Raw genomic sequence first — 23,179 nt, forward strand, 5'->3', positions numbered from 1 at the left:
ACCGGGGAGGAGATGATAGCGCATTGTTATTTTTGTTTAATCCTACATAAAATAAGAGCAACAACTGACATGGTTTGTTACTCTTTTTAGTTATTTTAAGTTTTTTAAATGAAAAAATATTTGAGTTGTTCAGAGCTTTTTTTTTTTTTTTAAAGATTTTATTTATTTATTTGACAGAGAGAGATCACAAGTAGGCAGAGAGGCAGGCAGAGAGAGAGAGAGAGTGAAGCAGGCTCCCTGCCAAGCAGAGAGCCCGATGCGGGACTCAATCCCAGGACCCTGAGATCATGACCTGAGCCGAAGGCAGTGGCTTAAACCACTGAGCCACCCAGGCGCCCCCAGAGCTTTTTTGTTTCAGTAAAACATTTGCTTTCTTTATGATTTACTGAATTTGGTCCTTTAAATCACTCTTTCTTGATGGTTTGGAAGTAAGGATGCCCTCTGAATTTTATGACTAAAATGCACGGTATTAACAGGGAATAATTTTACAGGAATGAATTAGGGCCCAATTAGTATTTGGAGAATTATTAACTACTGGGTAAGACTGCATTTTTTAAAAAAGCTGATGTACTGAGGAATAGTTAACATATATGAGCTGTATGAATTTAAGGTGTACAGTTAAGTTAAAAAAATTTTTTTTAAGCTTTTTATGTATACTCTACACACACCATGGGACTTGAACTCATAACCCTGAGATCAAGTGTTGCATGTCCCATTGACTGAGACCCGGTTTGTTAAGTTTTGCCATGTGTATGTATTCATCATCACAAACAAGACTGTGAATATATCTATCACCCACAAAGCTTTCCTCATATCCCTGGCTCCTTGGCCCCCATCCCAGATAACCACTGATCTCTCTGTCACTATATGTTAATTTTCACTTCCTAAAATTTTTTGTAAATTAAATCATATAGCATGTAGTCATGCTTCTTTGACTCAGCATAAGTATTTTGAGATTCATTTGTGTTTTTTAGTGCATCAGTAGTTGATTCCTCTTCAATGCTAGTAGTATTCCTTTGTATGGGTGTTCCACATTTACTAAATCATTCACTTATTAATGGACATATTGGTTGTTTCCAGTTTTTAACTGGTAGCAAAGAAAGCCGCTATGAAAATGTGTGTACAAGTCTGTGTGGATGTATACTTTCATTTCTCTTTATATGGTATGCTTAACTTTGAAAGAAACTGTCAGAGTTTTCCAAATACTATTTAGCATTACCACCGGCAATGTATAAGAGGTCCAGTTTTTCCACATCCTTGTCAACACTTGTTATGGTCAGTCTTTTTAACTTCAGACATTCTAATAGATGTGTGGTAATGTCTCGTGGTGGTCTTGATTTGTCTCTCTCTAATGACTCGTGATGCTGGGTATCTTTTTGTGAACTTATTTGTTATCCATATAGCGTCTTTGGTGAAGTGGCTAAATTTTTTGTCTTTTTTTTTTTTTCGATTTTATTTATTTATTTGACAGACAGAGATCACAAGTAGGCAGAGAGGCAGGCAGAGAGAGTGAGGGAAGCAGGCTCTCTGCTTGGCAGGGATGATCCCGATCCCCCGACCCTGGGATCATGACCTGAGCCAAAGGCAGAGGCTTAACCCACTGAGCCACCCGGGTGCCCCTAAGGAGACTTTCTTTACCCAGGGTAAATTTAAGCAATTTTCCCCAATATTTTCTCTTAATATATTTATAGTTTTACTTCTAAATTTAGCACTTTAAGTGTACTACAGTCTTATTTTTTATGTGTAGTAAGGATCTGTTTTTTTTAAATAGCCAGTTGTCTCATTATCTTGATTGATTTATTGATTGAAGTGAACAGAACCTCAAGATTTTATTGTCTTCATGATAAAACAAAATATGAAGCTTAGAACTGGATCAGTTTTCCTTTCTCTTATCTCCTCCCAGGTCAAAATGCTTGCATCTCTTGATAGCCAACATTCTCTTAGATCTGCAGTTGGGCTCAACAGAGTGAAGCCTCAGCACCATCTTCTTTAGCCTTTCTCTATAAAATGGGCTAGTGTGCCCAACATAGCCACTCTGCTTCCTCTCATAATTTGGTTTTCCCTGGGCATAAAAAGAATCTTTGCCTGCCTGACTTCCTCCCTCCCTCCTTCTTTCCTCTCTCTTTCTCTAAAGATTTATGTATTTGAGAGAGAGCGCAAGTGTGCATGTGCATGGGGGGAGGGGCAAAGGGGAGAGAGAGAGAGAGAGAGAATCCAGGTTGACTCTGGGTTGATCAATGGAGCCCATCATGGGGCTCAAATCATGACTTGAATGGAAATCAAGAGTCTGTTGCCTAATTGATTGAATCACTCAGGTGCCCTGAAGGAGAATCTTTGCCTTTCTTACACTATGTGTCAGTTTGCAGGGTTGGTGCTTGCCACACTTCTTGCAGAAAGTCTGGTAGGTTTTAGGAACCTGAGTGGTCTTCCCTCACTGATTTGAGTATAAATTTTTTAAGTTTTCCAGGTCTCTTTCTAGGACTGTTTTCTTCTTATACATCTTTGCCTATTTCAAGTAAATGTCATACTCCTTTTTAAAAATTATTTAAAAAATGTTAATTCTGGTTTAGTTACATAGTGTTATATTAGTTTCAGGTATACAATATAGTGATTCAGTAATTCTGTACGTTACTCAGTGTTCATCAAGGTAACGTACTGAATATCATATTCTTAATAACCATTACTTCATAGTATGTTTTGCAATCTGATAGAGCAAATCTTTTCTTTGCAACCATTTTCCATCATTCTGTACATTTTTCTCTTCCATTTGGACTTAAAATTATTTTTTACTGCTTGAAATTTACATATCATAAAATTTAGCAGTTCAGTGGCATTTAGTACATTCACAGTGTTGTACAATCATTACCTCTAATTCCAAAAGAAAGCCCCGTACCTATTCAGTAGTTGCTCTCTATTCTTCCCTCTCCCGTCCTCTGGCAACCACCAATCTCTGTTACGTCTCTGTGCATTTACCTATTCTGGATGTTTCATATACATGGAATCATATGTGACCTTGTGTCTGTCTGGCTTCCTTCACTTTGTATAGGTTTCTAAGATTCGTGTTGTAGCATGGTTTCATTCCTTCAGATACACTCATTATTTACAGCTAAAAAAGATTTCATTTTGTGTATATGCCACAAGTGATTTATCCACTGATGGACATTTGGGTTGTTTCCACCTTTTGGCTATTCTGAATAGTTCTGCTATGAACATATGTGTATAAGTATTTGTTTGGATAATTATTTTCAACTCTTTTGGGCATATGCCTAGAATTGGAGTTGCTGGGTCATATGGTAATTTCACATTTAACTTTCTGAGGAACTTCCAGACTGTTTTGCATAGTGGCTGACCATTTTACGTATCTACCAGGAATTTATGAAAGTTCCACTTTCTCCACATCTTTGCCAATATTTATTTTCTGGTTTGTGTTTTATTTAGTTATAGCCTTCTGAGTGAGTGTGGGGGGAACTTCACTGTGGTTTTGATTTACATTTTTTTGATGGCTAATCATGTTGGACGTGTTTTCATGAATTTATTGGCAATGAATATGTCTTCTTTGGAATAATGTCTGTTTGTATCCTTTGCCTTTTTTCTTCCATTTGATTGTTAAGATGAGATTGTCAGTTTCTATAAAAAAGTCATGATTTGAATTTAATTGTGAATACATTGTAAGTTTTTGATTAATTTACAGCTGACATCTTTATACTATTGGCTCTTTCTAGTCAAGAGCAGTGTTTGTTTCTTTGTTTAGGTTTTCTGTGTTTTTAAAAATAATTTAAAAATTTAATTTAGATCTTATATCAGTCTTACTAATTTTATCCCCAGCCATTTTGTGATTTTGGCTACTATTTAGAATGTATTTTTCTCTGTCATGTTTTTAGATGATTGTGGGCGTATAGGAATGTTAGTGATAACTTATTTATTGATTTTAGATCTCATCTTTCTGCATTCTTGCTGCAATCATGAGTCTTAATAATTTGTGAGTATATCCTTCGAGATTTTCTGGATAGACAGCCATATTACCTGTAAATACTGAAAATCTCATCTCTTTTCCAATATTTCTTCTTCTTCCTACTAACTCTTGATTACACCCACTAGGACCTCTGTGGCACAGTGTTGAGTTGTTGGTGATATCTTGTCTATAACATTACATCATTAAATATAATGTTTACTGTTTCTGACTTCTTTTTAAGATTTTTTGATTTTAGGGATGCCTGGGTGGCTCAGTCGGTTAAGCGGCTGCCTTCAACTCAGGTCCTGATCCCACATCGGGCTCCTTGCCCCGCAGGGAGCCTGCTTCTCCCTCTGCCTCTACCTGCCACTCTGCCTGCCTATACTCTCTCTATCTCTCTGACAAATAATAAAATCTTAAAAAAAAAGATTTTTAAATTTTATTTGTTTATTTATTCATTAGTGAGAGAGGGCACGAGTCGGGGGGAAGGACAGAGAGAAGGAGAAGCTGAGCAGGGAACCTGATGAGAGGCTCAATCCCAGGACCCTGGGATCATAACCTGAGGTGAAGGCAGATGCTTAACCGGCTGAGCCACCCAGGTGCCTTGACTTATTTTATTTTATTTTTTCTTAGTTAAGGAAGTTTTGCACTATTTCTTTATTTGCTAAGGTTTTTTTTTTTTTAAAATGCTGTTTAATACTAATTGATGTTAAACTATAATGGTCTTTTCTTGGGCATTTATTAAGTAGTCCACCTCCCCTTGTTACTATGTAGTAAATCATATTAATAGCTAGATTCTCTTAGAATGTATCTGGAGCATGATCTTCCATATGCTGTTGGGATTCAGTTTATTAATATTTTATTTAGGATTTTTGCATCCGTGTTCTTAAGCGAGATTGTCCTATATTATTACTTAATGTGCTTTCTCTCTTTGGGTTTGAAATTTAGAATACAGTTAACATTTAGCATGTTATGGAGTTTTTCATCTTTTTCTTTTTTATTTATTTATTTGAGAGAGAGCATGGGGGGAGGGGAGGGGAAGGGAGGAGAAGCAGGCCCCTGCTGAACAGGGAGCCTGACAGGGGCCTTGATCCCAGGACTCTGGGATCATGACCTGAACTGAAGGCAGACACTTAACCAACTGAGCCACCCAGGCGCCCCTTATCTTTGCTTCTTAACTGGTATTTCTTGTATATTGAAGACCTGGAGCTTAGCAGAAACACTTCTTTCTGTGGAGTGAAAAACTGTAGGCTTTCACATAGGCTATGTGGCACAGGGGGTCCCCCTGGAAGACATGGATTAGGCTGATGATGGTTTAGAAGTGGCTGGAGCTTGAAATGAAGGCTACTGTGGGAGGCCCTGCCTAAAAATGGATGGATTAATGTGGGTCTGCTCTAGAGTGAGCAACCCTGATTGAGAACTGAGAATTCCTGGGAGAGGGAGGCCTCATGAAGCACAGAGGTGATCCCGAGGGCTGCCCGAGAAGGCATACGGAGTCTCTTGGAACTGATTAAAGGGATTCTGGCTCCTAGCAGGATGGAGATTCTGAGCTGGAAGGAACCTGAGATCCTCATCCCTTACAACTGACTTAGACTCGTGCAAAGTATTTGAGGCCTTGGGGGTCTGGAAGACATTTTTGAATCTACTTTCTAGCTCTTGGCTTCTGAAGTGAAGGATGGACTAGATATTGAGACGCAGCAAATCAGAGAACAAATACGATGCTCAGTGGGGAGAATTGGAGAATATTTGGAGAAACTTATTAGAGCCACATAGTCACTATATTCCTGGGACAGTTCTTAAATATTTAAAAAATAGTTATATATGACTTAGGTAAAGAGTTAAAATAGAATCAAGTTCTTTATTACCCAGCTTTCTAGTTGAGTATCAGTGGGATATAATAAAAAGGCTGTTAATTTTTATGTATCACATTTGGATATTGGATACTACTGAACTCATTCTGATACTTTTTCACTTGATTATATTGGAGTTTCTAGGTAGCAAGAATTTCATTTATCATTGATTGTTTTGCCTCTTCTCTAAAGTTTATATGGTCTTGTTTATAGCAATGACTAGTACCTTTAGAATGATATTAAATGACACTGTAATAGCTGACACCCTTTTCTCGTTCTTGAAGTTAGTAGGAATGCTTCTAGTGCTTCATGATTGTAAGTTATTTTCTGATGCTGCTTTTTGTTTTAATTTTTTTCCTTTTTAAACTTTATTTTTAAATTAAACTTTTTATTGTGAGATACTTGGAGATTCACATGCAGTTGTAAGAAACAAGAGAAAGATCCTGTGGATACTTCACCCAGTTTCCTCTTGTGTAACTATAATATCACAACTAGGAAATTGATGTCAATTCAATTACCCATCTTATTTTGATTTCATCAGTTTTAGTTTTACCGGTGTGTGTGTGTGTGTGTGTGTGTGTGTGTATGTGTGTATTTCTATCACCTCTGTAGATTTGTGTGACCACCAGTGCGATCAAGATACAAAATAGGTTCTGTCCAAGAATCTCTTGGGCTCCCCTTTCCTAGCTACAGCCATTTCCTTCCCTCTCTGCCTTCTTAACCCTTTGCAACCATGACACTCTCCTCTCTAAGTCTAGTTTGTCATTTCAAGAGTACTACAAATGGAAGCATGCAGTACATAGCCTTTGAGATTGCTTCACTCCACATAATTCCTTTGCAATTCCTCCAGGTTTACTGTATGTATCAATAGTTCGCTCTGTTTACCGTGAGTAGTGTTCCATGGCTAGAGTGTATCACGGCCTGTTTCACTATTTATCTGCTAAGGGGCACCTCTGGGGTGTTTTCAGTTTTTGGCTATGAAGAATGAAGCTTTGTCAGTTGATCAGTAATGCATCTTTTAGCATCTTTCCCCCTCTAGTGCAGGATCTAGTCTAGGGTCACACATGACATTTAATTTGCCTTGTTTCCTTTGTCCTCTTTAATCTGGAAAAGACTTTGTCTTTTGTGACATTGATATTTTTGAAGAATAGAATCCTCTTTTTTTTTTTTTTAAAGGATGTTCCTCATTTGGTTTGTTTGATGTTTCCTCATGATTAAATTCAAGTTATGTATTATTCTTGGCTTGAATACTACATAAGAGGTGTTCTTTTCTTGAGAAATTCATCTTACTGCATTAGAAGAATTCTTTTGAGTTCTAGTTTACTAAGAAGTCTTAATTCAGAATGGGTGTTGGGTGCACATTGTTAGAGCTTGGAGTCGAGGCCACTGGCTGGCCGGTGGACTCCCAAGTCGTGTAGGTGGCATGCAATACAAGTGATGAGGGGCTCTGGCTCAGTGCAGTTTGGTAGTAATCCTTACAACAAGTGGAAAAAAAAAATGCCTTTTGGCTTCTATCTTCATGATGATTTGGTTCCATTCTGTTAATTTACTAACCTAATGAATATGTTAACAGATCTCTACCATGGGTTCATGGTTTATAATTTTTAAAATTTAATGTTAGAGTTAGTAATTTATTTTTTATATTGGATTTTGCATTTTTAAATTTATTGTTTATAATTAAAAACTCTTCTGTAGTTCTGCGTGTGAAAGAGGGTGTGTGTGTGTGTGTGTGTTCTATCTTTGTTGGATTTGGTATTGGAGTTGTTTAGACACATAGACTATATTGAAAAGTTTCCATAACATTGAAATTACCTGTCTCTGAAACCTTCTTGGCCTGGTGCAATTTGGGGGAAGTGTGTGGATCTTTGGCAGTGTTTTCTGGTTTCTTCTCTGATTAAAGATCTATTTAAGTTTTAACATTTTTAAAAAGTTCTGTCCCTCTGCTACTTTGCATTGCTCTTAGAATAAAGACGCAGACTCTGCATTTGGGGTCATGTACTCCTCACCCTGCCTATGTGTTGTCACCATTCTTTTATTTCTTCAACTGCTAGAGCTAGAAACCTCTTGTGTCTTAGATTTCCCCTCCTTTTTTTTTTTTTTTTTAAGATTTTATTTCCTTATTTGATAGAGACACAGTGAGAGGGAACACAAGCAGGGGGAGTGGGAGAGGGAGAAGCAGGCTTCCTGCTGAGCAGGGAACCCAATGTAGGACTGGATCCCAGGACCCCGAGATCATGACCTGAGCTGAAGGCAGAGGCTAAATGACTGAGCCACCCAGGTGCCCTGATTTCCCTTCTTGTTATGCTCATACCAAGTCTTACCAATTCTGCTCTTAATTTGTATTTTGAACCTGTTTCATTTTTTCCATCCTTATTGCCACCTGGATTCTTCCAGTCATTTTACAGGTTTTTCAGTCCCCAGTCTCTCCTTCCAAATCAGCCTCTGAACCGCAGCCGCAGTGATCGCAGTGACACGCAGATCTAATCATGATAGGTCCCTGCACAGAATTCTTTGGTGATTCCGGGGCAGAGATTTGCCCAAGTTGTTCCTCCTCCTCCTCCTCCTCTCCTCCTTCTCCTGTTCCTCTTCTCCTCCTCCTCCTTTTAAAAGATTTTATTTATTTATTTGACAGTGAGAGAGAGATCCCAAGTAGGCAGAGAGGCAGGCAGGGTGGGTGGGGAAGCAGGCTTCCCGCTGAGCAGAGAGCCCGATGCTGCTGTGGGGCTTGACCCCAGGACCCTGGGATCATGACCTGAGCGGAAGGCAGAGGCTTAACTCCCTGAGCCACCCAGGCGGCCCTATCCCAGTTCTTCTGACTTGGGTACAAGTTTTTGCTATCCCTGTTTTCTGTCTTCTAGCTTCCATCACTCCCCAGCAGTCTATCCGAACCTCACTATCCAGAGTTGGTTTGCCCATGCTTGTCGCTGTTCGCTCTGACCCTCTTCTCGCCTCTTCATCTTTGAGCGCCTCTTCATCTTCTCCCAAGCCTTCCTCCGCGAAGCCCTCCCTGAGGGGACCTGTTCACCAACAGAGTTTACCAGTTCCTCTCCGTGCAGTCACCTTACTTTTGCTCTTTTGTGACTATAGTTCTCTTCTATTGGCACTGTTTTTCCACATGTCTTTTTCTGTTAGATCCTGTGAGCTTTTTAAGGGCAGAAACTCTGCATGTTGTGTTAGTACCGTGCTTGGCTCCATAGATTCTTAGATGTTTGTAGAATGAGTACAAGCTGTAGTTAGAGGCTTGTGAGAAAACTAATTTGATTGAAGCAGAAGGTTATAATAGGAGTGGGGAAGACAATAAGCCCAGATGGGCCAACGGATTATGAAGCAACTGAAATGTTTGGCTAAGGAGTTTGGACTCTGTCTTTAGTTAGCAAGACGGGTAGAGGAAGGAGGCAAGAGGAGGCAAGGTCATTTATTATTGTTACGTTATAGAGACTGATTAAAGTACTACCATCATGGTATTTTTATATTTTTTGGTCTTTTTTAGTGTGGGTGCTGGTTTTTCAATAAATAAATAAATAAAATTTGCTGCTGAGGCGCCTGGGTGGCTCAGTTGGTTGAGCGTCTGACTCTTGGTTCCAGCTCAGGTCATGGTCTCAGGGTTGTGGGATTGAGCCCCACGTCCGGCTCTGTACTGAGCTGAACATGGAGCCTGCTAGGGATCCTCTCTCTCCTCTCCCTCTGCTCCCTCTCCTCCACCCCCTCATGCTAGCTCTCTCTTAAAAATAAAAATAAAAAAAAGATTGCTGCAAAGATAAAAAGTAAATGACCTTATGTTAATAATAGCAAATGCTTTTTGAGTGCTTACTATTTGCCAGGCTCTCTTGTGAGAACTTACATCACCTCATTTAGTACTCCTGATAGCTCTACGAGGTAGGTTTTTTAAAGGCCCATTTTAGACAGTAAAACTGAGGCACAGAGACGTGAAGTAACATGTCCAGAGCTACAGCTTTTAAGTGGCAGAACTAGGATTTAAACATGGGCATTTTGGCTGCAGAAGCCTCTTAACTACTAAGCTCTGCTCTCTTCCATTAATCTTATAGCTTAGTGGGTAGCTGGCCTTTTAACCTTGAACTAAGGACCAGTGAAACCATTTTCTGTGTTAGTAGACATGAGCTAGTATTATTTGACTTCTTTCTAGTAGATAATCCATTATGTAGTGGCTTCAGATATTTCATCTATTGCCTCACGTGGGAGACAAAATTGAGCCTGTTCTGCATCTGATTAGCATTTGGGGTACTTTTTGAAAGTTAAATATTTGAAATGAAGTTTAAATGCCACCAGCTGGTTGTCTTAGCAAATTAGAAATGAGAGTTTAGAGGAAACCCTGGTAAGTTAGTTGCCTGGCCCCTGTCATTCCGGCCAGGTAAGGATTGTTTCTACCAGCATGTTCTTCAGTGCTTGGTCCAGTCTTTGTTAATTGTCTCAAAGAAACAGCTCTGCTATCCCTGAAGGAAGGCGGTTTTCTTTTCTTTTTTTTTTTTTAAATTAATTTATTTTCAGTGTAGCAGTACTCATTGTTTTTGCACCACACCCAGTGCTCCATGCAATACATGCCCTCTCTATTACCCTCCACCTGGTTCCCCAACCTCCCACCCCCCGCCCCTTCAAAACCCTCAGGTTGTTTTTCAGAGTCCATAGTCTCTCATGGTTCATCTCCCCTTCCAATTTCCCTCAACTCCCTTCTCCTCTCCATCTCCCCATTGTTCTCCATGTTCTTTGTTATGCTCCACAAATAAGTGAAACCATATGATACTTGACTCTCTCTGCTTGACTTATTTCACTCAGCATAATCTCTTCCAGTCCCATCCATGTTGCTACAAAAGTTGGGTATTCATTCTTTCTGATGGAGGCATAATACTCCATTGTGTATATGTACCACATTTCCTTATCCATTCGTCCGTTGAAGGGCATCTTGGTTCTTTCCACAGTTTGGCGACTGTGGCCATTGCTGCTATAAACATTGGGGGTACAGATGGCTCTTCTTTTCACTACATCTGTATCTTTGGGGTAAATACCCAGCAGTGCAATTGCAGGGTCATAGGGAAGCTCTATTTTTAATTTCTTAAGGAATCTCCACACTGTCCTCCAGAGTGGCTGCACCAACTTGCATTCCCACCAATAGTGTAAGAGGGTTCCCCTTTCTCCACAACCTCTCCAACACATGTTGTTTCCTGTCTTGCTAATTTTGGCCATTCTAACTGGTGTAAGGTGATATCTCAATGAGGTTTTAATTTGAATCTCCCTGATGGCTAGTGATGATGAGCATTTTTTCATGTGTCTGATAGCCATTTGTATGTCCTCATTGGAGAAGTGTCTGTTCAAATCTTCTGCCCCTTTTTTGATATGATTATCTGTTTTGTGTATGTTGAGTTTGAGGAGTTCTTTATAGATCCTGGATATCAACCTTTTGTCTGTACTGTCATTTGCAAATATCTTCTCCCATTCCATGGGTTGCCTTTTTGTTTTGTTGACTGTTTCCTTTGCTGTGCAGAAGCTTTTGATCTTGATGAAGTCCCAAAAGTTCATTTTTGCTTTTGTTTCCTTGGCCTTTGGAGACATATCTTGAAAGAAGTTGCTGTGGCTGATACAGAAGAGGTTACTGCCTATGTTCTCCTCTAGAATTCTGATGGATTCCTGTCTCACGTTGAGGTCTTTTATCCATTTTGAGTTTATCTTTGTGTATGGTGTAAGAGAATGGTCGAGTTTCATTCTTCTACATATAGCTGTCCAGTTGTCCCAGCACCATTTATTGAAGAGACTGTCTTTTTTCCACTGTATAATTTTTCCTGTTTTGTTGAAGATTATTTGACCATAGAGTTGAGGGTCCATATCTGGGCTCTCCACTCTGTTCCACTGGTCTATGTGTCTGTTTTTATGCCAGTACCACGCTGTCTTGGTGATCACAGCTTTGTAGTAAAGCTTGAAATCAGGTAACGTGATGCCGCCAGTTTTGTTTTTGTTTTTCAACATTTCCTTAGCAATTTGGGGTCTCTTCTGATTCCATACAAATTTTAGGATTATTTGCTCCAGCTCTTTGAAAAATACCGGTGGAATTTTGATCGGAATGGCATTAAAAGTATAGATTGCTCTAGGCAGTATAGACATTTTAACAATGTTTATTCTTCCGATCCAAGAGCATGGAACGGTCTTCCATCTTTTTGTGTCTTCTTCAATTTCTTTCATGAGTGTTCTGCAGTTCCTCGAGTACAGATCCTTTACCTCTTTGGTTAGGTTTATTCCCAGGTATCTTATGGTTCTTGGTGCTATAGTAAATGGAATCGATTCTCTAATTTGCCTTTCTGTATTTTCATTGTTAGTGTATAAGAAAGCCACTGATTTCTGTACATTGACTTTGTATCCTGCCACGTTACTGAATTGCTGTATGAGTTCTAGTAGTTTGGGGGTGGAGTCTTTTGGGTTTTCCATAGAAAGAATCATGTCATCTGCGAAGAGAGAGTTTGACTTCTTCATTGCCAATTTGGATACTTTTTATTTCTCTTTGTTGTCTGATTGCCGTTGCTAGGACTTCTAATACTTTGTTGAACAAGAGTGGTGAGAGTGGGCATCCTTGTCGTGTTCCTGATCTCAACGGGAAGGCTGCAAGCTTTTTCCCGTTGAGGATGATATTTGCTGTGGGTCTTTCATAAATAGATTTTATGAAGTTCAGGAATGTTCCCTCTATCCCTATACTTTGAAACGTTTTCATCAGGAACGGATGCTGGATTTTATCAAATTCTTTTTCTGCATCAATTGAGAGGACCATGTGGTTCTTCTCTCTTCTCTTATTGATTTGTTCTATTGCATTGATTGATTTGCGAATGTTGAACCATCCTTGTAACCCAGGGATGAATCCCACCTGGTCATGGTGGATAATCTTTTTAATGTGCTGCTGGATCCTGTTTGCTAGGATCTTGTTGAGAATCTTTGCATCCATATTCGTCAGTGATATTGGTCTGAAATTCTCCTTTTTGGTAGAGTCTTTGCCTGGTTTGGGGATCAGGGTAATGCTGGCTTCATAAAAAGAGTCTGGAAGTTTTCCTTCTGCTTCAATTTTTTGAAACAGCTTCAGGAGAATTAGTGTTATTTCTTCTTTGAAAGTTTGGTAGAATTCCCTAGGGAATCCGTCAGGTCCTGGGCTCTTGTTTTTGGGGAGGTTTTTGATCACTGCTTCAATCTCATTACTAGATATCATCTATTCAGGTTGTCAGTTTCTTCCTGGTTCAATTTTGGGAGTTTATAGTTTTCCAGGAATGCATCCATTTCATCTAGGTTGCTTAGCTTATTGGCATATAACTGTGGTAATAATTTCTGATGATTGTTTCTATTTTCTTGGTGTTAGTTGTGCTTTCCCTTTTCATTCATAATTTTATTAATTTGGGCTTTCTCTCTTTTCTTTTGGATTAGTGTGGCCAGTGGTTTATCGATCTTATTGATTCTTTCAAAAAACCAGCTTCTAGTTTCATTGACATGTTCTACTGTATCTCTGGTATCTACCTTATTGATCTCTGCTCTAATCTTGATTATTTCCCTTCTTGCATGTGGAGTTGGTTTGATTTGTTGTTGATTCTCCAGTTCTTTAAGGTGTAGAGAGAACTGGTGTATTCTGGATTTTTCAATTTTTTTGAGGGAGGCTTGGATGGCTATGTATTTCCCCCTTAGAACCGCCTTTGCTGTATCCCATAGGTTTTGGACCAAAGTGTCTTCATTCTTATTGGTTTCCATGAATTGTTTAAGTTCTTCTTTGATCTCCTGGTTGATCCAAGCATTCTTAAGCAAGGTGGTCTTTAGCTTCCAGGTGTTTGCGTTCCTTCCGAACTTTTTCTTGTGATTGAGCTCCAGTTTCAAAGCATTGTGATCTGAGAATATGCAGGGAATAATGTCAGTCTTTTGGTATCGGTTGAGTCCTGCTTTGTGACCCAGTATGTGGTCTATTCTGGAGAAGGTTCCATGTACACTTGAGAAGAATGAGTATTCTGTTGTTTTAGGGTGGAATGCTCTGTGTATGTCTATGAGGTCCATCTGGTCCAATGTTTCATTCAATGCTCTTATTTCCTTATAAATTTTCTGCTTCGATGATCTGTCTATTACTGAGAGAGGTGTATTAAGATCTCCTACTATCAATGTGTTCATATCAATATGACTCTTTACCTTGATTAATAGTTTTCTTATGTAATTGCCTGCTCCCATAATGGGGGCATATAGTTCCTTTAAGAATTATGTAGTGTCCTTCTGTATCTCTGACTACAGTCTTTAGTTTAAAATCTAATTTATCTGATATGAGAATCGCTACCCCGGCCTTCTTCTGAGGCCCATTGGCATGAAAGATGCTTCTCCATCCGGAAGGCAGTTTTCTAATCTCTCATCTGTCTGAGGGTTTTTCTTTGTAATTAGATATGGAGATTAAAATTGGTTTATTCTAAGTTTCTTTCAAGCTCACTACCGTCTGAAGAAGTACAGAATACATGAGTCTGGGTTTGCCAAGATTACAGTTGCTGTGGGATTTATAACTTTGGATTTCCTCACATCTGGATAGTGAAATTTGCACAAAGCCTCTGTACGAATATAAGCCTATATTTTTTGTGCATCTAGAAGTAGCAAGATCTTAGTGATGTAGCTTCCTGATAAATGACCAATTGAACATGGGCAGACGGAAGTTTTAAAATAATCCGAAGATTCTGAACTTTGCTGTGGAGTCAGTGCCCCATACTCTGCTTTTCTGCTCAGAAGTCTTGTATCAACACTGGGAAACTGGAGGTCTGCAGTGGAAGTGGAGGACCAGCTTAATTCCTGGGGGCCTCTAGACCTCAGGTTTTTTTTGTCTCCCTGAGAAGCAGGGATTCTGGTGCTGCTGTTTTGAGTTCTGCTTTTGAAGCATCAAGGAGAAGAAATGCTTTAGGCCTTAGTTGTATTTCAGTGTTCTTCAAATTCTTTTGGTCATTTGCTTCCTTGGGTTGTCCTGTTTCTCTACTCTCTACCTGAAGTTATTAACTATTACATCTGTAGTAATGCTGTGGGTGGTAGAGTTTTCCATCTGGGAAATGTAGAATTTTGAAAAGCCACAAACCCTAGAGTCACCGTCTTTCAAACTCACCCATATTGAATAATGCAAATGTGAACCATATTTTCTCTACAGAAAGGAGGATTAGTATCAGTTTGTCTTGGGAGGCCTCTCTCAGGTTCCCCAGTACAGGGCCTCAGCTGACAGACTAGATTCAAAATTGACAAGTTCGCCTAGGGGTCATTAAAGTTTCCCCATCTTTCCATCTGTGGTCTGGATTTAGTCTTCATCTTTTTGCCTTTTGGAATTTGGTGTCCTGCATTCCTCCAGATGCCTTGAATAATGCTAGCAATCTTCATTGTCATTTTTGAGGGGACAGTACAACTGCTTGTGACTTGGCCTGTCTTCCCCCAGGGGGTGTATGCAACACACGACAAGCACCTGGTGTTGTAGGCCTGAGCATGGTCCTTAGCGAGGACTTACCATAGATAGTCAATTCCAGATGTCTGCGGCTGCAGCCCTGAGAGTAGGCAATGGTGTAGCAACATTTTCCCAAGAAGAAAGTCACGATATAACTGACAGATTTTTAAAAATAAAGAACTAACAAAAATAAAGAACTAACACAGAAGCCAGGTTGGTAGTAATCTCTTTTATAAAATGAAAAAAAAAATAGTTTTCATGAAGACTGACATTTTATTTGATATAATATGAACCTAGGGGAAACTACTTTCAGTTCTTGTGTATTTTAGTCATTCTGTTCATTTGATTTTAGATTCTGAACGTTTTAGACATTTTTCTAAGTTGCCATGATAAAATCGGACATGTGGGTAAGCTTTGCAACTCTTTCCTTTGTCTTATTAATTTTGAGATTAGTGTTTGTGGGTAGATAATGGCTTTGATTACCATTTAAATTATGCATATGGCTGGTGGATGAATTATATTCTCAACTTTATTATTAAGTAGCTGTTCTGTATCACAGCATGAAACTTGGATTACACCTGTATGATTACCTTGTTCCAGAAGATTTATGCTTTATGTAAGTAAAAGCCTCCAAGGATAACAGTAGTTATCACTGAATTGTTTGCTTAATAGAATATTTTGCCATTTATAGCCTGTAATTTAGAGGGTTTTTTTTTTTTTAAGATTTTATTTATTTATTTGACAGAGATCACAAGCAGGCAGAGAGGCAGGCAGAGAGAGAGGGGGAAGTAGGCTCCCCGCTGAGCAGGGAGCCCGACATGGGGCTCCATCCCAGGACCCTGGGATCATGACCTGAGCCAAAGGCAGAGGCTTTAACCCCCTGAGCCACCCAGGTGCCCCTTGTAACATAGAGTTCTTAAAAGGGAATTTAAAAGTCTTTCCATGTGCTTCAGTATAATTTAGTATGTACATGTGTATATGGGGGATATGAAGCCTGTGTGTGTGTGTGTGTGCAGGAGTAGATGAAATAACATTGGCTGTTTATTGGTAATTGTTGAATCTGAGTGATGAGCATGCATTTATTACTTCATTCTTTTTACTTTGTAAGTGTATTTACATTTCCAAAATGAAAAGATAAAAGAATCTCCCCAAAAAGTAATGAAGAAAGGTGGAAAGATTGCAGGCAGACTTTATTTGATAGCATGGACTAGGAGTTCATGCAATTCATATCATGATTTCTAATACCTTCTAGAGTGGCTTTTTCAGTGCTGCTGAAATAATTGCCTTGAATTATGTCAGGAGAGAGAATATTATTTTTTCTGTGTTTGTCCAAGTTTGCTGATCATGGCAGAGATATTCCAGAGTGACTGACTCCTCACACATTATGAAAATAAAACCCTGTATGTTTTTGAGATGCTTTCTTTTGCTATTTGGTGCTGAGCATGAATTCTGATACCAGTGGGTATTTCCCACTGCTTAAACAGATTCTCATTTATGTTAAAAAAAAAAACAAAAAACAAACAAAAAAACCAGTCTTGGGGCACCTGGGTAGCTGAGTGGGTTGAGCCTCTGCCTTCGGCTCAGGTCATGATCTCAGGGTCCTGGGATTGAGCCCCGCATCGGGCTCTCTGCTCAGCGGGGAGACTGCTTCCCCCTCTCTCTCTGCCTGCCTCTCTGCCAGCCTCTCTGCCTACTTGTGATCTCTCCCTCTGTCAAATAAATAAATAAAATCTTTAAAAAACAACAACAACAACAACAAAAAACAGTCTTTATTTTGTCCCTATTCTTTGAGTTCCTTTCTCACTGGATAAAAAGAGATTTCTTCTTATTTTTAAAGGTACTTGTGTTTGATCCAAGCCTTTAGCCACCGTTTTCTAAAATTTGTCTCTGAAGTTTGCATTTATGTCCCAAAAGAGAGAATAGAGTAAATTTCAGGGAGTTGAATGTGACAATTAGTATGAAAGTCTTTAAAGCATAATCTTATTTGTAATCTTATTTGTTCCAATTTGGTAATTCTGTAGATGACTTTAATATGGGAGAGAAACATGAGGTTGAATTTATAACAAATTTATAACATAAACATGAGTATTAAAATATGGGAGAGAAACATGAGATTGAATTTATAACATAATCCTGTATAAATTACACATAACAAATGAAACTGTTTGCTGAAAAAAATGAAGCAGTTTCCACCTCATAATATTTTGGGGCCAGGCTTATTTGGTGGCAGAGCTTATATTTGAGAAGAGCCTGGATTGATATCTTTTGGTTTTGGTTTTGCATGCTGCCTGATTTCATATCTTATATTTGTTGTGTCATTTATGAACAGAACTCTGGTACTTCAATGACATTAAGATGATTCTGTCTTTATTAGACAGGGAGATGATACTTAGATCCATTCTAGCAATATCCTTAATGTACTTCTTGCCTTTACTGATGTACTCCTGTATATTGTCAAGATGTGAAAACACTAAACTCTAAAATTCACTCAAGTCTTATAATAGGCATGCAAATTCTAGTGTTACATGAATTTATGAAAGCGCTTCATAAGTAGGGGAAAGTTCAGTTATCTTTAAGGGTTTTCTTAAATTCTGGAATATAGGGAAATGTTGTAGTGTTTTGAAAACAACTATTATCATTTAAAATTAGAGTTGAGGGGCGCCTGGGTGGCTCAGTGGGTTAAGCCTCTGCCTTCAGCTCAGGTCATGATCTCAGGGTCCTGGGATCAAGCCCCGTATCGGGCTCTCTGCTTGGCAGGGAGCCTGCTTCCTCCCCTCTCTGGCTTCTGCTCTGCCTACTTGTAATCTCTCTCTCTGTAAAAAAAAAAAAAAAAAAAGAAAAAAAAATTTAAAATTAGAGTTGAGAAACATTACATAGACTTTCATTCTTTTTCATCAGTGTCAAGGTATATTGCCAAACTCTGTCTTTTCAAATCCCATGATGACATTAGGCCATAATAAATTATCATCGTGTTATCAAGAACATGCATTCTACTTTGTAGGGCACTCTGTGGAAGTAGGCATAAGACATGGTCCTCTCCCTCTCTCTCTCTTTTTTTTTTTTTTTTTTTTTTTGAGAGAGTGCATGTGCAGGGAAATGGGGAGGGGCAGAGGGAGAGAGAATCTTAAGCAGGCTCTCCATGCTCAGAGACTCGGGGCTCTATCTCACCACCATGAGATCATGACATGAGCTGAAATCAAGAGTTGAGTGCTTAACTGACTGAGCCATCTAGGTGTCCCATAGTTCTTGCTCTTAAATAATTTATAGTTGTTGAAGAGTAACAGGACATCTCTTTTGATTAATTCATTCAGTAAACATTTCCTGGGTGCCTTCGATGTGCCAGCCCTACTAGGCACTGGGGATATAGTGGTGAATCAGATAGACAAGGCCCCACAGTTCTGGAGCTTGCATTCTAGGATCTTAAATACTTAACATACTGAATGATGGAACTGTTCAGGACTTTATAAGGGAGGTACTATTTGTTCTTGTATGGTTAGGATAGGCTTATATTTAATATTCATTTCCTCCATGTGTTTTCTGTGGAACCCACTATACAGGATTTTGCAGTGAAAAAATGTGGAAAACATAGCACAGCATGGGATTACAGAGAAAGGATCCCAAGAATTAGAGAGATTAGGTGAGGTTCATAGAAGGGAGAGGATATGGAATTTGAGCTGTTCTTTAATGGTAAAATTTTAAGAGTGAAGTTGGAGCAGACATTGGGTAAATTGTGTTAAGCTTGAGCACAAGACTTGTTGGGGGAATGTTAGTCAAAGTGTACCCTTCCTTCTGTTCCCCTTCTCCCTTCACAGAAGCTATCATTTATCTTTGGCCTCACCTTCTCAACTCTTCTTTCCTATGATTCCTATGAGGATTTTAACACATTCATGTTTCCCCTTCAATGAAAATGAAAATGATAGCCACAACAAATGGAAACCTTTTTTTTTTTTTTTTTTTTTTGTAGTTTCATCTCTTCCTCTTCACAGCCAGACTTCAAAGAAGAGTCTCTTGGACTCATTAGTTTCATGTCCTCCCTGGCCATTAATTTGTTAGCTTACTTCCCTTTGGTGTTGTTTCCGTACTTTACTAAACTCTCACCAAGCTCCCAAGACATCTGTGCTGCCATGTCTGATGAACACTCGGTTCTTACTTCACAAGTAACTTCATACAAGTACTTCGTACAAAGCCATGTACGCCTTTACTGTGCATTGCCTTCTAGAAATCTTGATTCTTAGCATCACACTCTCCTGGGTTTTCTCTTACACCCCCATCAGAGGAGGCCATTCCTTCTCTGCCTTGCAAATGTCTTCTCCCTCCCTTTTGAACTTTGAGGCTCCTCAAGTCCCAGTCTGAGGGTCCTTCTCTTTTTTTCTCCCTGCTCTCTCCCTTGACTGGTCTCATTTGTGTTCACGACTTCAGTTTCTGTTTGTTCTCTGGTGACTGTCAGATTTGACTTGAGCCCAGACATTGTCAGAGCTCCTGACCTGGATATCTAGCTGCCTGTTTGATAGCATCTGTTGGTGCTGCAGAGTCATCTCACACTCAGCTTGTCCAGTACTGGGCTAACGATCCCTGCTTGTCTACCCTAGTCCAGTAACCTTGTCCTAGTAAATGTCCCCATTATCCATTCAACTGTTTAGGCCAGAAAACATGAAGTTGTCCTTGATCATCTTCTTTCCCTCACCCTGCATGTCCAGTCTAGCACGTTTTGCTGTTCCGGGCTCCTAAATTTTTTTTTTTAAGATTTTATTTATTTATTTGACAGACAGAGATCACAAGTAGGCAGAGAGGCAGGCAGAGAGAGAGGGAGAGGGAAGCAGGGTCCCTGCTGAGCAGAGAGCCCGATGCGGGGCTCGATCCCAGGACCCTGAGATCATGACCTGAGCCGAAGGCAGAGGCTTTAACCCACTGAGTCACCCAGGCGCCCCCTAAATATTTCTTGATTAAGATTTCTTGATCTCAATAACCATCATTTTTTACATGGACTGATCAAATACTCACCAAACTGGGAACCCCATTCATTCTTGTCCTTTCACCTTCAACCCATTTTCTACCCTGAAGCTAGGGGGGATCATATTAGAATGTAAAACTGATCGGGGCACCCGGGTGGCTCAGTGGGTTAAAGCCTCTGCCTTTGGCTCAGGTCATGGTCTCAGGGTCCTGGGATGGAGCCCCGCATCAGGCTCTCTGCTCAGCAGGGGGCCTGCTTCCTCCTCTCTCTCTGCCTGCCTCTCTGCCTGCTTGTGATCTCTATCTGTCAAATTAATAATAATAAAAAAAAATCTCTCTAAAAAAAATGTAAATCTGATCATTCACCTTCCTGTTTGAAACACTTGGGTACCTCCCCCTTGTTTGTAAGAAAAAAGACAAAGTTCTTCATATATCCTGCAAGTTCAAGCTGGATGTGGCCCTTACCTTCCTTCCAGCCTGACCTTACCCCACTTTCCCCATTCTCTGAGCTATGGCCACTTTCTTTGGGTGTGTTATATACACTCCCACTGCAGGGTATACATCAATTTGTATTACACATCAATTTGTATAATTGATTATCACCTTTCTTCCACCCTAAACTAAGCTTCATGAAAGGAAGAATTAGTGGGCGCCTGGGTGGCCCAGTGGGTTAAAGCCTCTGCCTTTGGCTCAGGTCATGATCTCAGGGTCCTGGGATCGAGCCCCGCATCCAGCCCCGCATTGGGCTCTCTGCTCAGCAGGGAGCCTGCTTCCACCTCTCTCTCTGCCTGCCTCTCTGCCTACCTGTGATCTCTCTCTCTGTCAAATAAATAGATAAAATATTAAAAAAGGAAGAATTAGGTCTCTTTTTCTTTTCCACTGTATTCTGTAGGGTCAAGCATAGTACCTGGCCCAGTGTAGGAGTTCAACACATTTTTGTTAAATGAGTGACTGAATGAATAAGTGGATGTTTAGTTCAACAGCATAAATCAGGAGGGGATGTGTGACGTGACACAGGAGTAGGAAGTAATGTTAGAAGATGTTGAAGAACTGTCTGAGGCAGTGGCATGAGAATTAAGTAGGGTGATACCGTGGTCAGAGCCATACATTAGGAAGGGTAAACTGGCTGTGGGATTCAGGATACGAAGCAGGAGGGGGCTATTAGGTGTCAATTTGGAGAGAGGCAGTATGGACCCGTACTAGAACAATGACAGTGGGGCTGTTACATGTTTGAGAGTGTAGAGTGAAAGCAATGTGGTCTGAGGGATTGTGGTGGATGGCTTTCGGTGACAGACTTTCAGTGAATTTCATGATTTCAGTCTCTTCAATTCAGCTTTTCATTATTCCTTGGGAAGTGGTACAAATCTTCTCAAACTTTTCTGAGCTGTTATTTAGCAAGTGCTTTGCTAGGCTTTGGGATTGAAGAAGGGAGTAAAATATTTCATAATCTAAGTCTCTTAATTATGCTTTCTAGTATAATGGTTTTTAAACTTAGACTAAAACTATAAACCTGAATTTCACTTTGAGTTATAATACATTATAAATTAAAGAAACAATTCAAGACTGTAGAACATCAGTTTTGTTCTACAACATGAGATGGTCTTTTCTCTTTATCAGTAAGCCTTGGTTATTGCCAGCAGCCCCAGAATTATTCCCTGAGAGTCTGAAAGTCTTCAGGGTTAATTCGCTGGAGATTTTCATAAAGATCCTAAAATGATAGGTTGTAGGTAAATGGTGTCCAGCCGATGTCTTTCATTAAAATGAAATAATTTTAAAAAAAGAAATAATTTTTTTTAAGATTTTATTTATTTGACAGACAGATCACAAGCAGGCAGAGAGGCAGGCAGAGAGACAGAGAGGAGGAAGTAGGCTCCCCGTCAAGCAGAGAGCCTGATGTGGGACTCAATCCCAGGACCCTGAGATCATGACCTGAGCTGAAGGCAGAGGCTCAATCCACTGAGCCACCCAGGCGTCCCGTAAAATGAAATAATTATATATACATAAGTTGCTTCTACCTGTCCACTTTATGAAAGGATAAAACAGAGAACTAACTACTCCTACAGAATTCTAACTAGTCCTTTGGTCTTCTGAGAAGAGCTCTAATGTTCAGCATATTGAGTAAAAATTTCTTAACTCGTCATTTAGCTATGTAAATGAATGGGTCCTAGAAATAAAAAAAAATTATCCTCTTTCTTTCCTTCCCCTTTCTTTCTTCCTTTTCTTTTCTTTCTTTCTTTTTTTTTTTAGGATTTCATTTATTTATTTGAGAAAGAAAGTGAGAGAGAGCATGGCAGGGGGGCAGGTAGAGGGAGAGGGAGAATCAGTGAGCCAGGGAGTCTTGACAATTTCAGGACCCTGGGATCATGACCTGAGCCCAAGAGCCCAAGGCAGATGCTTAAATCAACTGAGCCACCCAGGTGCCCCCTATCGTGTTTTTTGTTTTTTAAGATTTTATTTATTTATTTGACAGGCAGAGATCACAAGTAGGCAGAGAGGCAGGCATAGAGAGAGAGGTGGAAGCAGGCTCCCTGCTGAGCAGAGAGCCCGATGCGGGACTCCATCCCAGGACCCTGGGATCATGACCTGAGCCGAAGGCAGAGGCTTTAACCCACTGAGCCACCCAGGCGCCCCCCCCCATTGTTTTTTATTTATCTCCCCTCCCTTTCTTCCGTCTTTCCTTCCTTTCTCCCTCCCTCCCTCCCCCACTTGCTTCCTTCCTTCCTTCCCCTCTCTCTCTCCTTCCTTCCTTCCTTCTTTATTTCTTTTTTTAAAGATTTTATCTAGGGGCGCCTGGGTGGCTCAGTGGGTTAAGCCGCTGCCTTCGGCTCAGGTCATGATCTCAGGGTCCTGGGATTGAGTCCCGCATCGGGCTCTCTGCTCAGCAGGGAGCCGGCTTCCCTCTCTCTCTCTCTCTCTGCCTGCCTCTCCATCTACTTGTGATCTCTCTCTGTCAAATAAATAAATAAAAAAAAAATAAAGATTTTATCTATTTGTCAGAGAGAG

General features: G+C 39.9%; 1 protein-coding gene and 1 pseudogene across 1 annotated transcript in view; one reads left to right on the plus strand and one right to left on the minus strand.

Annotated features, from left to right (window-relative positions):
- Positions 1-23,179, plus strand: part of DIS3L2 (DIS3 like 3'-5' exoribonuclease 2) — a 367,036-nt gene that overhangs the window by 8,364 nt on the left and 335,493 nt on the right. The window lies entirely within an intron of this gene.
- On the minus strand, positions 1,863-14,903 carry LOC123950396 (annotated as a pseudogene).

The sequence above is a fragment of the Meles meles genome, chromosome 9, assembly GCF_922984935.1.
Source record: "Meles meles chromosome 9, mMelMel3.1 paternal haplotype, whole genome shotgun sequence".
NCBI lineage: Eukaryota > Metazoa > Chordata > Mammalia > Carnivora > Mustelidae > Meles > Meles meles.